Source organism: Petromyzon marinus, chromosome 31 (genome assembly GCF_048934315.1).
Source record: "Petromyzon marinus isolate PM22_M1 ecotype Great Lakes invasive population chromosome 31, UKy_Petmar_22M1.pri1.0, whole genome shotgun sequence".
NCBI lineage: Eukaryota > Metazoa > Chordata > Hyperoartia > Petromyzontiformes > Petromyzontidae > Petromyzon > Petromyzon marinus.
This window is the reverse complement of record NC_133697.1, coordinates 6724819-6743378: the sequence shown is the minus strand read 5'-3', so window position 1 is coordinate 6743378 and position 18560 is coordinate 6724819. Positions and strand designations below refer to the sequence as shown.

Genomic DNA, 18560 nt, shown 5'->3' with positions numbered 1-18560 from the left:
TCAGGGACAGGGGGCCCGGCCTTGTAAAGTGTTTTGTGGGGCTGGTGGCAGTGCTGGTGTTAGCATGGTCAATGTGGTGGTGGTGGCGGTGGTGGTGGCGGTGGTGGTGGCGGTGGTGGTGGTGGTGGTGGTAACGGTAATCGTGGTATTGTTCTTGATGGTATTGGGGGTGGTGATGGTCGTGGTGGTCTTTGTGGTGGTAGTGATGTTGGTGGTGTTCGATGTTGTGTTTGTGATATTGGTGGTGATGGTCTTGGTGGTGGTTTTGGTGATGGTGACAGTGGTTTTAGTGATGTGTTGGTGGTCTTGGTGGTGGTGGTGGTGTTGGGAGTGGTGTTGTTAGTGGTGGTGGCCTTGGTGGTGGTGTTGGTGGTGGTGGCCTTGTTGACAGTAGGCCTGTGACTGCGCTAGAAGTGGATTGTCTTGACAATATTTTTTTGACCGTTTCCAAAATATTATTCCCGATTATTTTCATTGTTGGGGGGTGCGGGGTGGGGAGGGAGATAAATGATTCCTTTCAAGTACATGTACACAGCAACCCTTTATTAACTGGCTGTACATGGTGGATAAGGGTGTACGCCATATATGTCACTTACGCGAAAGCCTACGTGTAAACAAACACGAAAACGCCACCCCTACACACACGTGTGCAGAAATACAAAGACAAAAAAACAAATATCCCCCGTAGAGCCAAAACAGATTTTTGGATGCAAGGACTGCTAGCGAGCACCTATGAAGACCGACACGGCACACGAGGGGGTCGGTGTCCAGCACCACGCCCGGCCGCCTTTGTCTCTCCAGTGTCTCCCCATACTCACACACACACACATACGCGCGCGCGCGTGCACACGAACGCACACGTGCATTCTCAGGGACTGGGATGAGCCGTGTGCCCAACCTCGACCTCGACCCCGACCCTAACCCCCCCCACCGCTGTGCCACAGTAGCCGACACATGTGCCCGCCATATCTCATGGTCTGGCGAGGATCAAAGCCGCAATATTTTTTTTTTTACGGCCAAAGATCAGTCACAGCCATCGCTCGTTCCATTTGCTACGTCGCATTAGTTCCCCGTTGCGGCCCATCGCGACTGGCCTTATCAGAAACGGTGATTCAAATATATATCTGTTATATGTAAGCGAAATATAATGTTGATGGCTGCTGCGTTGGCAGTCGTGCAAAATCAGTATCTTTCTCAAAATCTGAATTTATACTGGAGGGATCTATAATGCTCTTTTTCACAGATGTCCAGTACAACCTCCAACAATACCACCCAACACGTTCGTCAATAACACCTTGTGGCATTGCAATGGCCTTCGAATGAAACGTATCATAGGCGACGTCATGGGCAATAGCCCTTCTTCATAGCACGCATCTATATTTCAGATTCAAGGCCACAGTGTTATTGACGAATGTGAATTAAATTGTGAATATATGCTATAGTTGGTTATATCGTCTTGATCGGCAACAGTCTAAGGCATGGTGTGCGACATTACAGATGTCCACACTGCCCACGGTATACACCTCTAACCGTGCTAACCAGTCCTCGTTCAAATACAACGCCGGTAACACGCTACCCGCGCCTGATGATGATGATTATGATGATTGTGGTGTGACGCTGTACGTGCGCGTTTGAACGGCGGTAAGCGCCCTGCGCTATGAACTCGGGCTCCCACCCGAGTTCGATTTCCCGCTCGCAATCAATAACGGTGGCGAATATCTTGAACCGGTTCCTGGGCCTCCCTCTATATCGACTCAACCTGAAATGAGTACCTGGTGCGGTGTGTAAACATCAGCATTGGGGAGACAAAGGCGACCGGGCGTGGTGTTGGCCTTGCACCGCCTACGTGTGCCGTGCCAGGCCCAACAAGGTACTCGCTAACAGCACTTGCACCGCCAGTCTGTGCGGGCTATAACGGCGAGGGTGGGAATCTTTGTCTTTGTACACGTTGTACAGAGGACGCCGAAGCAAATGACTACAGCGATGTCGTTCGTGGAGGAGACCCCTCTTCGCCAGCAGCGGCGTTGAGAGAGCAATTGCAGGGCTGCGCCTTTAACATGTTTAGGTTATAATTCACAACAACAAGAAACCCGGCCACCTTCCCTTGGCTCGGCATGAGTTCAATGCTGACCATGAGCAACTCCCCCCGCCCCCCACCATCCACCCCCTCGCCCCCTCACCCCTTCCCCTAGGTGTGGGGAGTGGTTATGTAATTGTGGTGAATTGCGACACAAACGTTGCGGTCATAATTATTTTCTGACCACCGACTGGAAAGAGGGAGGCGGTCAGAGCGAGGGAGGGAGGGAGAGAGACGTGTTTCACCCAAAGCTCCTGGCCTTACCTCTAAAACTGTATTTTTCTCACTCTATTTTAGGGATTTCTTTTCACCAACAATGTCCACCCCACTCGCAACAACGTACGCAAAAGCTACCGCGCCTACGCAAGGCCGGTCTCTGGGGCCTGCAAGGCGCCCGTAGCAGCAGCAGCAGCTGGAGGCTGGGATCCGCTGCCCGGCTTCCACCGATGTCCCGCTCGAAGTCTACGTGGAAGCGCTGGGCGCCATCGCGCCTGGAGGCTCGATAAAGTACGCCTCCAAGGTGAGCGGAAGGGTTGGTTTTCTTCATGGAGTCCGAAAAGGTGGCAAACGCCGCCATGGAGAAGGGGCTGACGGTTGACAATTGGCACTTCACTTTGGAGCCACTGTCATCGCCATCGGTACGTGTGATCGTAACCAACGTCCCCCACTACATTACCGATAAAGACATCCAAGATAACCTGGCTAAGTTGGGCACGCTGATTTCCAACCTACAGCGTGTGCCTTTGGGCCTCAAAAATCCTGCCTTGCGGCATGTCTTGTCTTTTAGAAGACAGGTCTACATGCTGGTGCCCAATGGGCAGCTTGAGGAGGGCTCCTTTGTGGTCATGCATGGAGGAAGGGCCCATAGGCTGTTTTACTGCAGGGACGTGCTAAAATGCAACCTATGCAAAGCAGAGGGGCATATTAAAAAAACACTGCCCAAAAACAGCAAATGCCCAATCCAACAGCGAGGCAAGGGTGGAAAAGTGCGCTAAAGAAGCACACCCAACAAGTGACTCAGGAGAGGGTCCCTCCCTACGGATATCACCCGAGATGGCGGTAGACCCCGCTCCAACACCAGCTACACCCATGGAGACTGAGGCTCAGCCAGCCACCCAGCCATCATTGACAGCCTAACCTCTGAAGGGGAAATTTATGGAGGATTCGGCTTCGTTGTCTCCAGAGTCAAGTGGGGATGAGGTCAATCCCTTTAAAGATCTCCCAGAGTTGGAGTCGGACATCGCACCAACGCCTGGGGGAGATTCGGAGAGCACTGGTGGCAAGCACGGGGTCTTCACCATCCCAGATGCCCCTAGAGGTGGGACACGCACAGGGAAGAAGCCCCCTGCAGGAACCAAGCTTAAGCGCAGGACGCCTGAAGTAAATCTGGAGCCTGAAATAGAAGCGGCGGAAAACGCAATCTGTGCAGTGGTGAAAGAGACAAGTGATGCGGCCGAGGGCTCCCAGGAAACGCGAGCGGCCAAGAGCACGGAGGAGCCCAAACAGGACCCAACTGACCAAACTACGGGGGGTGACCAGGACGAGGACGATGGAGGGCCATCAGTGGAGGGGCAAGCGGCATCACCCAATAAAGCAATGACGGAGGATACCACGATGACTGAAAATCCTCAAAGCCTGGGGGCTGAGGGGGGAAGCCAAGAAGAGGAGTTGGAAGAAACCCTCAGCACAGGAAGTGGGATGAACCTGACATCTGCTGAGCTGACTGAAGGGGCACCAATATTATCACAGTCAGAGCTGTGGACCTTTTTAGATTAAGTGCATGGCTCAGAAGAACGAGTGACTGCAGCTCTGACAAGGTGGCGAAATGTGGAGGCAATTATAGCCTCCCTACTCCATGTTGAACAGGACTTCAAGAGACAGGGAAAGTCGTCATCTGGGAAGGAAAGGGAGAGGATCAGGTATTTCCTGAGCCAAATAACTACGTGGAAAGAAAATACACCTGGCGACAACTCCACTGACACTTAATGCTGCGGATAGCTGCAATTAATATAAATGGGTGTAGAGGTCTACTCAAGATACACTTTGTGCGTTCTCTCGCAAAAGAACACAAAGCCTCGGTGCTCTTTGTGCAGGAGATGCATCTTACAACCGGCGAGGAGGATGAATGGGAAACAGAATGGAAAGGTGATTGATTTTTCAGTCACCTTACTCATTATTCTTCAGGAGTAGCAACATTAATTGCACCAGGGTTTACACCCACTATAGTTAACCAGGTTGAGGTAGTACCGGAAAGAGCCCTCGACATAACGATCAAACTTAATGACATTTCTGTCCACCTCATAAACATTCATACCCCCATCAATGATGCGGAAAAACTGAATTGTTTCAATGAGTTACAGGACCATCTCAAAAACATCCCAAATGACGAGTGTCAGATTTTGAGAGGAGATTTTAACTGTACACTCGATGTCCTCGACCGCACTGCCACTGAGCAGTGCAAAAGCGGTGTCCTCAATACCTTGCGGCACGTGCTCCGCACTTACAGGCTTGTAGATGTGTGGCGGACGCAACATCCAAAACAGCGAAGTTTCACCTTTACGAGAATCCGAGCTGACAGAACACTGTCACAGTCAAGGATTGACCGGTTTTACATCTCAAAAGATCTTGAAAATAGTGGTGTCGTCCAGTATTCAGGCAGCACCACTGGCAGATCATCGCCTAATACTACTTGAAATGAAAATACGAGGGGTCCCAAGGGGATCGGCATACTGGCATTTGAATAATGCCCTTTTGCAAGACACCACCTTCACTGGTCTTTTTGGGGTCTTCCGGGTGGAGTGGCAGGGAAAGAAAGATCGTTTAATAGCTTAGCACAATGGTGGGACATAGGGAAAGTACACATAAAAAAACTGTGTCAGTTGTACGCCTGGGGAAACACAACAAATATTGACCGATACATTTGTGAGCTGGAGAACAGGGTCCATATTATAGAGCAAAGGCGGAAGATTGGGGACGATCCAGGCCCTACTGCAGGAGTATGTGGAGACCCTAGAATGTCTAAAAGGGTTGCAGAAAGAAAAGGCAAAAGGGGCTTTTGTACGCTCTCGTTTTAAAGATACCCTCGATATGGACTCAAGCTCGACACTTTCTCATTAGGGAAGCAGAATGGTAGACGCAAAGCCATGGAGCATTTATTTGATGACAAGGGGGTCCTTGTTTCCAACAATAATCAGATAGCTACAAACAATAGCACAGTACTATGGAAATCTCTTCTCTCCAGAGCATATATCCACAGTGGCCCAGAATGAAATCTGGAAGGACCTGCCTACTTTGAGTGAAGAAGACAGTGACCTTCTAGAAGAAGAAGTCGAACAAAGCGACTTGGACATGGCAGTGAGTGCCCTGGCCGGGAACAAATCCCCAGGGATTGATGGGCTGACGGGGGAGTTGTATCACCATTTTTGGCACTCCATACGTAAAGACTACAAAGCCGTGCTGGATGAAGCAGTGGAAACCAACATGATGCCTCAGTCCTGGAGGAGAGCCGTGCTCACACTGATTCCGAAAAAGGGCGACCTCAGACACCTTAAAAATTGGCGTCCAGTCTCAGTGCTGAGCACAGACTATAACATTATCGCGAAAGCTGCATCTGCAAGGCTTAAGAGGGTGTTGGCTAAGGTTATTGCCGATGATCAGGCATACACTGTTCCAGGGACGACCATCGATGATGGGATTTTCCTGGTCAGAGATTTGATCAGTCTGTCCGAGCATTTGAACTTTCCACTTGCCTTTCTCTCCCTTGATCAAGAGAAAGCCTTTGACAGGGTCGATCACCAGTATCTTCTTGACGCTCTGAAAGCTTTTGGTTTTGGGACCAGCTTCAATGTATTGATTAGTCTGCTGTACAACATGGCCCAGTGTCTGGTTAAAGTTAATGGTGGACTAATTGCTCCTATAGATTTCAGAAGAGGTATCAGGTAAGGCTGTCCTATGTCAGGACAGCCCTACACCCTCGTCGTGGAGCCTTTTCTGCATCTACTCCGACGCCGACTCACCGGATTGATTCTAAAGGAGCCCAGTATGAGAGTGACCCTCACAGAATATGCCGATGACATCCTCCTCTTTTTACTAAGTTTGAATGACATCGAACGGCTTCACGAGTGCCAAGAGGCTTACTCCCGTGCGTCCTCCTCCAGGATGAACTGGGAGAAGTGCAGAGGGCTGCTTGTTGGGAAGTGGGACGAAGCCCAGTTCCCTGAGTTGGCCAAAACAATAACGTGGAGCCAAGAGCGTCTGCACCATCTCGGCGTGCTCCTGGGGCCTGGAGAAAAACCACTGCAGGAAAATTGGGATTTCCTGGAAGAGAAGGTGAGGAAACGACTGGAGCCGTGGGGGCGCCTGCGCAAGTCTCTCACGTTTAGAGGGAAAACCCTGGTGGTGAACCAGTTGGTTGCATCCACCTCGTGGCACCACTTTTTTTTTCCTTCACTCCACCCGCATACCTCATAGCAAAACGTGAGAGACTGGTAGCTGCCTTCTTCTGGTCGCAGAGGAAGCACCGTGCGACTGCTGGTATCTTGGCCTTACCACTGCGGGAGGGCGGCCACGGTCTGGTGTGTGTACGGAGCCAGCTCTCTACTTTTCGTCTACAAGCCGTACAGAGGTTTCTCTACACGGTTCCATCACCCACGTGGTGTTCCACAGCATCTTTTTTTCTGAATAACCTCGGGGGCCTTCAGTGCAGCAAGCAGCTCTTCTTTATGGACATTAAAGATATTCCACTCGCACAGATTCCCCACTTCTACAGGAGTATCCTAGATACATGAGGTTTCCTTGTCACCGCCCGACTGAATACACCCCAGTCAGCATCAGAATTCGCTCACGAGCCGCTGTTACGAAACCCCAACATGGCACTACCCTCTCGTGTGGGCCCTGCCATGGAGAAACCCGTGGTGGACGCACGTCTCACGAGGGTGGGCGATTTGGTGAAACCGGGCACGGAGGGGCAGTGGCTTCTCCCTGCCGAGATAACTGCGATGACCAAAATGTACTCGGACTCGCCGCAAAACTCGTCAATGAGGTACGAAGGTCCTTCTCAACAGCAGCGGGGAGCGCTCCTGCTGTGAGTGCTGGTGACGAGTCAGCCGGCGGTGGCCCAGTTCCACCAACACTGAATGTCGCCCCAGCACGGGAGCACACTCAACTCTCTTCTTCACAGCAGCACGGGGGGCACACCTCGGGGATTGACCAGGAGGAGGGGTGCTTCTCAGGTGTAGACCGGAAAAAGCTGTACGCCCAAATGGTCGATTTCCACCACCAACAAATAATAACGTCACGCAAAGGCTATGCTTGGAGGGAAACGATGCTCTGCAGTGATCGCGTGAGGCCTCATTGGGAGCTGTTTTACTCACATCCATCGTACAAGTGCCACGGTGATCTTAGCTGGAGCATTGCCCATGGGACTGTGACCACGAACACATTTCTGGCACTTTTCACAGACACAAATCCTGAATGCGGATTCTGTTGGTGAGCTCGAAACAGTGGCGCATCAATACGTACACAGCAAAAGCCTAGACTCACTCTATAAGCTGTCACGCAATATTCTACTGAAATTCAATCTTCATTTCTCACCCACAATTCTTATTTTTGTATATAGGGGGAACGAGGGTACCAAGGATATAGAGGGGTTGATTAACTTTTATCATGAACAACGCCAAACTGGCCATCTATAGGGCCAGAAAATGCGCAATTGACGGGAGCGGCTTCTCCAGCCACTGCCGCATCTTCAAGGCCTTGATTTCTGCCAGAATTTGGCTGGAATTTCGGTACGCTCAGTTGACGGGGAGTGTCGCGTATTTCTCGACGCGTTGGGCTACCGAGGGCGCTTTGTGTCATGTGACGAAAGCAGGGGATCTGGTGGTGATGGGTTTTTAAGGCTGAATTTTTTTTGCTGGTATTTATGAACACAGTAGCACACAATGGGTTTTACGTTACATGGGAAAACCGTGTTATATATTTTATTTTATTTTTTAAAGGGGGCACATAAGCAAACAAAAAAGACAAAAAAAGACGACATGATGAACGAAGCAAAGTGCCGAAAGACCGAGCATCTTTCAGTTTCTTCTGATCGTTAAAAAAAAGGAGGGAGGGAGACTTCGTTCTGGACACGACAAATCATCGCAAACCGATTATTTTAAATACAAGGAATCATTAAAAATGCACCCGTGAATGAAGAAATAATTCCACCGATTCAGCTCTCGGTAGATTTCATTGTGAAATTGGCATTTTGTGCGGGTGCGACCACACGCAGACTTGTTTTGTACCACTGCATTCAGGCATTGCTCGCACATTGTTTTATCTATCAATGTCACTCTGACAATTGCGTTGATTTTATTTGTTCACACGGATGATGGTCCAGTTTAGCAAAGTCGCCCCGGGGGGGGGGGGGGGGGGGCAATCTTACACGGGAGATTCGCGGTGCTGCGTGAGCACAGAAGCAGCAACAGAACAAAGACACGGACGTGAGCACCGCAGAGAACGAGTAGAGAGAGCAGGGTCCTTTCGGAAGATGAAACAACTCACTCGCTGGCCGGGCGTGTTTCACGGTTGCACACGAAACACGCGCGCGAACACAATCAAACAATCAAACAGTACCCAGGAGGTGCCGGAGAAAGCAAGGCACAGTTGTCAAATGTGCTCCACGTCTTCGCCCATCGGTGACATAGACACGCTCGAATTGAAACGCACGGAGTTGCAAGCGTGTGGGATCAAGAGGCGCCAGCGACAACAACAACAACAAAAAAGAGTTCGGCACAGGTGCAAGTAAAGCTCCCGAATTTTTGTTGTCGCAAGATCTTGGAAGTGTAAGCGGTTGGTGTGAGCCTGGATAGTGCTTGGAGGGGCGACCACCACGCCCTGCCAGGTTGCTTTCAGGCTGATGCGGCCGCTACGTTGCGAGCGACAAGAGGCCAGTGCAGCAAGGCAAACACGTAAAAATCCGGTGTTGTACTGCACTATGCTTCCCCTCCACTTCATCAACAACGCACTGAAACTATTGTAAACTGAACATTGTTTTTTTTATTTGATTTTACCAGGTAAGGCCCCGATGAGCGAAATAAGCTCTGTTTTTTTTTATCGGAAGCGACCTGGCCACAGAATGGTAGCTCGACAAAGTGTCGGCTTGTCACGTGGATATTTACAGCAACCAAACACTCTAAACGCGTGACGTTAATTATACACGTGGAGGGAAAACCCCTAAGGACGCGGAGAAGAATCCACGCGACCACAAGGAGAGAGACACCGCAACCTCCAAATATACAGCAGGTGTCAGGGTCGGCGATCGAATCAACGACCTCCTGTATACCAGGCGAGGTAGTTAACATCTCGCCACCGTGGCACCCTGACTAGGGTGGTGAAGTAAAGTCAACCCCCCCCCACACCGACACATAGGACGTGGGGGAAGCCCTCATCAAGCAGTGGATTGAACATGCGAATGACAGCCAAAGTAACAAGCGTCTCGTGCTTTTGTCGACAAGGGCGAGTAGGTGGGGAGACTAAAACAACGAATAATGTTGAGCCCTTCGTAAATCCACTGCTGGATGGAGGTGGGTTACGGGGGGGGGTGAGGGTTCTATGACCGAACAGACTTCACCGGTGGGGTAGGGGGGGGGTCGCGGGACCGGTCCAGGTATCGCTCGCCACTGCTGTTCGCCTTGACGAGGAACCGATCTCAGGTGGACTAGTTGAGTCGCCAAACCACGGCTCGCTCTCCAGCCACCTCTCAAACTTCCCACCACCCCCCCCCCCCGCTCTCACCTAACCCCCAGCACGGACCGTGAGTGGGGGGTTAGAGGGGGTGGTGGCAGAGGAAACGCGTGTTTATATTTAAACACTGGACACAGGTAGGCGGAGTGAGTGTGTCCCTTGCTTTCTGATCGCGGCGATAGGAGCGGTAATTCCACTCGAAATTTCTGTTTTACGGCTTGCGGTGAAAACTACGGGGGCACAACGCCATCGCGATCACGCACACGCACGCACACTTACAAATATACACACACTTACACGCGTACACACACACAATATACACACAATTACACACTTACACGCGTACACACACACAAATACACGCACACACACAAATACACACACACACGCGTACACACACACAAATACATGCACACACACAAATACACACACACACGCGTACACACACACAAATACACACAAATACACACACACGTGTACGCACACACAATATACACACACACAATTACACACTTACACGCGTACACACACAAATACACACGCACTTATAAATACATACACACTTACAAATACACACACACATATACACACGCACACACAAATACACACACAAATACACACGCACTTACATTACACACTTACACGAATACACAAACACACACATTTACAAATACACACACACTTACACGCGTACACACACACTTACAAATACACACACGGGTACGCACACACAAATACACACACACTTACACATACACACTTACACACGTACACAACAACAACAACCGCCATTCGCCACTAAGTGGCAGTGACGTCACCACGACGCTTGTGCCAGGCTATGTGCACCCTGAGGCCACGTGAAGTGTCCAACGCCCGCTGGCAGGAGGTCACGGGGCAGACCCAGGTGCCACGGGTCGACTGACTGAGATGACTGGCTGATGCACCACCTGTGCCCCCTACTGTGCCAACTCGCTGTGCTTCAGCCACCCGGCGCTCCGCTCGTTGTTGTGAGCGTCGCTCCTCCGCCCTCCGTTGTTGTTGGAGGGCGACTATCTCCAACTGCCCAGTAGCGTCCATCACGAGCCTCCTCCACAGAGGCCGATCTTGACACCGCTGGTACCAGTCATCGGCAAGTCCACTCAGCTCCACGTCCTCCTGTACCACATCACTCCATCTCTTCTCTAGCCCGTGCCGCGCCCGCTTAGCCCCCACAATACGGCCGAACAAAAGCTGTTTCGGCATGCGGTGGCTGAGCATGCGGGCTATATGACCCAGCCATCGCAGCCTTCCCCGCCGGAGGAGCTCACCGATGGGACCTTGCCCAGATCTTTCAAGGATTTGTGAGCTCCTCACACAATCCAGTCTGGTTAAACCCAGGATGTATCGTAGGCAGGCCAGCCTAAATGTTTCTAACCGGCGAAGATGTTCCATTAGGGGGGTCAACGTTTCGCAAGCGTAGAGAAGAGAGGGAATGACCGTGGCCGAGAAGACCTGAAGCTTAGTGCGGAGCGACAGACCAGGTAGCTTCCACACAGCGTTACGCAGCTGATGAAAATATATTGCCGCTCGACTGATTCGGAGTGAGACCTCTGCTGTTAAACTGGAGCCAGTCATAAGCACACTGCCCAGGTATGGGAAACTCTCCACTCTCTCCACAACTGCCCCATCACCGATTGAGAGTTGTGGGGGTGGAGTGTCCGATGGTACAAAATATCCAGGCAGGTGCTTAGTTTTGGTGGGGCTAATGGTAAGGCCCCACCTCTTAGTGGCACGCTCCAGTCTCAGCAGCAGCGTCTCCAACTCCTCCTCTGAATGAGCAGCTATTACCAAATCATCGGCATACATAACGTGGTTGAGCAATAGGGAGCCATCCCTTGACCGCACCAGGGCATCGATCAGCCTCCCATTATATCTGTACCAAATGGAAATTCCCCCGGTACAGCTATTGAAGGCTTCACGAACTACGTGGTCAAAATAGATGTTAAATAATGTGGGAGCCAGAGGACATCCCTGTCGCACCCCAAGGTGTACAGGGAATGGCTCTGACTCCCGGCCACGTAGTTTTACCCGGGCCCGCTCACCATCATGAAGGTCCTTAATGATCTTGAGCAGAGGGTCAGGGACTCCGAAAGCACGAAGAACAACCCAGAGCCCAGGCCTACTGTTGGTATCATAGGCCTTGACCAGGTCAATAAAGCAGAGATGTAGGTCTTGTTGGAATTCCCTACACTTCTGCTGTAGCAGACGGACAGAAAATATGGCATGTGTGCAGGACCGCCCTTTCCTGAAACCGCATTGGGGCTCTGCAAGCCTCTCCTCAGCGTGCCTAGCAAGGCAATGTTGACTAATCCTTGCCAGGACCTTTCCCTGCACACTGAGGAGTGAGATGCCCCTGTAGTTGTTACAGTCTGTGCGGTCCCCCTTCTTAAAAAGGGGAACCACCAGGGCATCCTTCCAATCCTGCGGAACCCGTCCAGTGGTCCAGACTGTTGCTATGATGTCATGTAGGGCAATCTGTGCACAAACGCCACCCTCCTTTAGCATTTCGCTTGGGAGATCATCTCTGCCCGGTGCCTTTCCTGGTCTCAGACTCCGGATCGTCTTCAGTACTTCCTCAACAGATGGCACCTCAGCCAGTCACTCACAGGGGGTGACTTCTTCCTCCAAAATGTGAGGCACCGCAGCCTCAGCAGGGTCATCCCCACTTTGTGGCACGATGTTTTCCTGGCTGAGGGATTTCCCCTCCCCCAGGACCTCACAGAAATGCTCAGCAAATCTGCAAACCTGCTCCTGGGGGTTTGGAGATTGGATCACCGTATTTTCCCCTGATGATGGTAATAGGTGTGGCGCTGCAGGTTACTTTTTTGATTAAGTTAAATAGGGATTGTGATCGCGGGCCACTGAGGCAGACTCCATCTCCTCAGCAACCCGCGACCACCACCCTTCCTTGCAGCGCCTCACGGCTCTTCGAACCTCCGAGCGAAGGCTGCGGTAAGTCTCCTCATCCTCTGACGTGGGATTCTGTAGACGATTAGAGTGGACCTGTCGCTTTTTCTCAACCATCCTGAACACCTCCTCTGTCAGCCAGGGTCTCTGGGGAGGTGTGGACCGCGTACCCAAAGCAGCCATTGCAGCTACATGAGTCACAGTCCTAAACCTCGCCCATTTACCCTCGACATCAGGAGGAGTGGAGGACGATGCCAAACCCAGCCGCAAGCGATGATGAAATTCTCGCTTGGAACTTTCATTAGCTAACTGAGACCAGGCCACCTTAGGTTGGAATGGGGTCCTGGGTGTACACCCACCACCGGAGTGGAAGAATGGCAGGCGCATCTTACAGATCACAAGTCGATGGTCAGGGGGTGTACACCCACCACCGGAGTGGAAGAATGGCAGGCGCATCTTACAGATCACAAGTCGATGGTCAGAGGGCAGATCATCTCCACGGTAGGTCCTGGTGTCAAGGACATGGGCTCGCAACCGCTGATAAGTTACTACGTGGTCCAGCAGATGTTCTTGCTTGGACACGCGCACACACACACGCACGTACACGCACACGCACACACACACACGCACACAGACGCACACGTGCGCACACACACACGCGCGCACACACACACGCGCGCACACACGCGCGCGCAACAAGAAAGGCCATTTAGTGAAACGAAACGCAACCCTGGATCAATAAACACGTGGCAAGGTGCGGTGAGAAAATAGCGCCGCGCGCAATTAATGGTCAGCGGCGGCGGGAGTGAATAAAAGTCGACCCAACACACGACAGGGTTCCGCACGGAGGTGGTGGTGGTGGTGGTGGTCGTAGGGTGACTCAGAGTTCAGAGCGCACTGCGTTCGAGTCCCAGGTTTACGCCGCCACCTGCGATCACAGAAGGGGGGGGTTCTCAATGGCAGTGAGTTGATTGGCTCAACCAGGGCACCGATGACTCGCACGCAGATACATAGAGACTCACATAGAGACCCGTAGACTCACATCGAGACCCATACATGTTGACTCACAGAGACCCACCGACTCAAACTGAGACTCAGACTCACATCGAGACCCGTAGACTCACATCGAGACCCATACATGTTGACTCACAGACTCACAAGAGACTCACAGACTCAAACTGAAACTCATAGACTCACACAGAGAACTACATAATCAAATAGAAACAGACTCGCATAGAGACCCATGCCCATATTGAACCTGGAGACTCACATAGAGACCCACAGACTCAAAACGAGACCCAAAGACTTCAATGGAGATCCACATTCTCAAATAGAGACCCATGTTCCATAGGCGAATGTCGAGACCCATAAACTCACATACGCTGACACGAGTTGTGATCAAACTAAATTATAACACACAAAACGATGACATTACACGTGGATCTGCACTTCGTTTCGCTAACTTTCACCTCTGAGAATGAAAATATCGGTTTGATTGCAACGCCGGTTGCGTAACTCGTTGCTCGTGGCCTGAAATCGAACTCCGATCGCCACGATCGTAGCGCAGTGTGCTAACCACTGCGCCACCACTCCACCCCAAATAACCACTTCACCCTAAACTATCCAAGGAAACTCGAGCCCTAACGCTAACCTGAACAAACTAACCATTTAGTGGCCTCTCTGCGTGTTGTGAGGGGTCATTGCCTGTCGCTAGTATATATACTTTATTTGTTTTTAAGGTAAGGGGCCATCCATAAATGACGTCACGCGATTTTGTACAATTTTTAACTCCCACCCCCCTTCGTCACACGGCGTCACAAAAAGTCAGACCCCCCCTCAAATATGATGTCACAAAGCTCTGCCCCCCCCAAAAAAAAAATAAACATGCTTCAAATCTTGAATTAAAACTTTCGTGACTGCAGGGATTCATATTCTTGGTTCTTTCGGTAAAGTCACGTAGAAGGGAAACAATAAAATTATAAAAATATAAAACAATAAAATTCTCACATTATTATTTTATTTTCTTTGGTTCTTTCGGTAAAGTCACGTAGAATGAGAATAAAATAATAAATTAATAAAAAAAATTAACAATAAAATTCACACGACGTTTCGGCCACAACACAAGTGGCCTTCATCAGACAGTCTCGTCCCTTCACCTGATGAAGGCCACTTGTGTTGTGGCCGAAACGTCGTGAGAATTTTATTGTGTTATTTTATTTTATTAATTTATTATTTTATTCTCATTCTACGCGACTTTACCGAAAGAACCAAAAAAGATGAATCCTTGCAGTCACGAAAGCTTTAAATTGAAATATTATTTTATTGTTTCCCTTCTGCGTGACTTTACCGAAATAACCAAAAATATGCTGCAAATCGCTTTAAACTATCGTCATTGTAGTGCGTATTTAATGTGGCGCTGCACACTGATGTTGCAGGAGAAAACATTTATTAACAAGTCTATTTAATGAAGTAGAATGTGTTGTCTATATTTATTTAAAGTTGCGCGTTTTTATGTGACGTCACATTTCTCAACCCCCCCCCTCCCCATCGTCACACATCGTCACAAATGTCTGACCCCCGCCCCCCCTAGGTGCGTGACGTCATTTATGGACGGCCCCTAATAGCTGCCCGCACGTTTCCTTTGGACGTGACAGTCCCTCCCTCCTTGCAGCCCATTACCACGGTTTGGCTACTTATGGGGCTAATAAAGTGCAACATACATACACAGTGCATAGCATGATATACAGCACTGTAATTATACACGTTTTTTTGGGGGGGTGGGTGGGGGGTTATATCGCGTAACAATATAAATGTTGTGTCGTTAAACCCGCCACCACCCGACACAGCCAATTAGTAAGGTTTGTCACGTGAACAGAACGTGCCGATTCGTTACTTGTACAGCAACACCGGTGGTGTGTTGGAGAGCCAAGCCAAAGCGCTTACCGACGTGTTAAACAGCACCGTAATGAATCTTGACTTAAAGCTTTCGTGACTGCAGGAATTCGTATGCTTTGGGTCTTTCGTTAAAGTCACGTTAATGGATAGGTTAAAATAAAAAATAACAACAAAAAACTACGACGTTTCGATCGCTTGCGTTGCGATCGAAAGGGCGTAGTTTTTGTTGTTATCTTCATTTGAACCTATCGAACGCCACTTTACCGAAAGACCCAAAGAATATGAAGCACTGTCATAGTCTGCCACGAGCATCTCCCCCACGCTCTGCACGGGACTCACGGCCCGGGATTGGAGGGCGGGGTGGATGCGTGACGTCAGCACGCACTCGCGGGAGGCGCGGTGACGTCAGCACGCACAGGCGCGCCAGCCAGCCAGCCAGGAATCCAGGCATCAAGCCAGCCAGCAAGACTTGTGTCTAATAATATAGCAGGGTGTTGACGAATGCATTTGCGCCACTGCCAACACGTGGCAACCAACGCCATAGCACTAACCAATTCCCTAAGGGGCCGTCCATAAATGACGTCACGCACATAGGGGGGGGTCAGACATTTGTGACGATGTGTGACGAGGGGGGGGGTTTGAGAAATGTGACGTCACATCAAAATGCGCAACTTTAAATAAATATAGACAACACGTTCTACTGAATTAAATAGACTTTTTGATAAATGTCTTCTACAACATCAGAGTGCAGCGGCACATTAAATACGCACTACAATGACAATAGTTTGAAGCGATTTGAAGCATGTTTAATATTTTTCTTTGGGGGGGCAGAGCTTTGTGACGTCATATTTGAGGGGGGGGGGGGTCTGACTTTTTGTGACGCCGTGTGACGAGGTGGGGGGGGGGTCAAAAATCGTCCAAAATCGCGTGACGTCATTTATGGACGACCCCTAACTAGTCAACAACATGCAACACCCATGCCCGTAGCGCTCACTGAAGTCAGTGAAGACCAGTGCCTAGTCCTAGCCGGTTCGAACGTAGCCAAACAGCTCCCAGCTCCTAACCCTGCCCCTGGCTCTAACCCCAACCCCCACCTATGCTGACAAGCCTCGTTCATAAAATCAGAGGACCGCATCTTAACTTAAGTTCCTGTTTACAGGAGGCGAGCACGCGGCTTGGAATATTCCTGCAATCTACACACACACATTACTGTACACACCAGCACGTGGACATGTACAGTGCACAACAAAGACAAATATTCCCCGTATAGCCTTTAACACACTGTTGGGGCAAGTGATGTTAGCGAGCACCTATGAAGGCCGGTACGGCGCACGAGGGGGTGTGTGGTCAACGCCACGCCCGGCCGCCTTTGTCTCCCTAGTGCGATGTTTACACACCGTACCAGGTACTCATTTGAGGCTAAGTTGAACTAGGGTCGTCAGGTTCTTAGCGCAGCGCGCACCACACACGCCCACACAATGTACCCACGCACACCACACACACACAATGTACACACGCACACCACACACACACGCGCACCACACACACACAATGTATCCACACACACCACACACACAATGTACCCACGCACACCACACACACACGCGCACCACAACACACAATGTACCCACGCACACCACACACACACGTGCACCACACACACACATTGTACACACGCACACCACACACACACCCACACAATGTACCCACGCGCACCACACACACACCCACACAATGTAACCACGCACACCACACACACACGCGCACCACACCCACACAATGTACCCACGCACACCACACACACAATGTACACACGCACACCACACACACGCGCACCACACACACCCACACAATGTACCCACGCACACCACACACACACCCACGCACACCAAACACACGCGCGCGCACCACACACACACCCACACAATGTACCCACGCACACCACACACACACGCGCCCACACACCCCCACTCAATGTACCCACGCACACCACACACACACCCACACAATGTACCCACGCACACCACGCACACACGCGCACCACACACACCCCCACACAAGGCACCCTTGCACACCAAACACACGCGCGCACACCACACACAAATGTACCCACGCACACCACACACACACGCGCACCACACGCACACAATGTACCCATACACACCACACACACACGCGCACCACACACACACAATGTACCCACGCACACCACACAGACACGCGCACCACACACACACAATGTACACACGCACACCACACAGACACGCACACCACACACACACCCACACAATGTACCCACGCGCACCACAAACACCCCCACACAATGTACCCACGCACACCACACACACACGCGCACCACACACACACAATGTACCCACGCTCACCACACACACACGCGCACCACACACACACAATGTACCCACACACACCACACACACAAGCGCACCACACACACACAATGTACCCACGCACACCACACACACACGCGCACCACACACACACAATGTACCCACGCACACCACACAGACACGCGCACCACACACACACAATGTACACACGCACACCACACAGACACGCGCACCACACACACACCCACACAATGGGCCCACGCACACCACACACACACCCACACAATGTAACCACGCACACCACACACACACGCACTCCACACACATTCCCACACAATGTACCCACGCACACCACACACACACCCACACAATGTAACCACGCACACCACACACACACGCACACCACACACATCCCCACACAATGTAACCACGCACACTACACACACACCCACACAATGTACCCACGCACACCACACACACACGCGCACCACACACACACAATGCACCCTCGCACACCAAACACACACGCGCACACCACACACACACCCACACAATGTACCCACGCACAC

At 51.0% G+C, this 18560-nt stretch overlaps 1 long non-coding RNA gene across 2 annotated transcripts in view; it reads left to right on the top strand.

The window, feature by feature from the left end:
* LOC116947727 (uncharacterized) overlaps positions 1-18560 on the top strand; it is a 59756-nt gene that overhangs the window by 25056 nt on the left and 16140 nt on the right. The window contains exon 3 of one of the 2 annotated variants that reach the window (XR_004403720.2): positions 2375-9678. The exons of the other annotated variant lie outside the window; for it this stretch is intronic. This is a non-coding gene — a long non-coding RNA (uncharacterized LOC116947727). Of the gene's footprint in view, positions 1-2374; positions 9679-18560 lie in introns of those variants that run through there. 2 annotated transcript variants of the gene reach the window in all.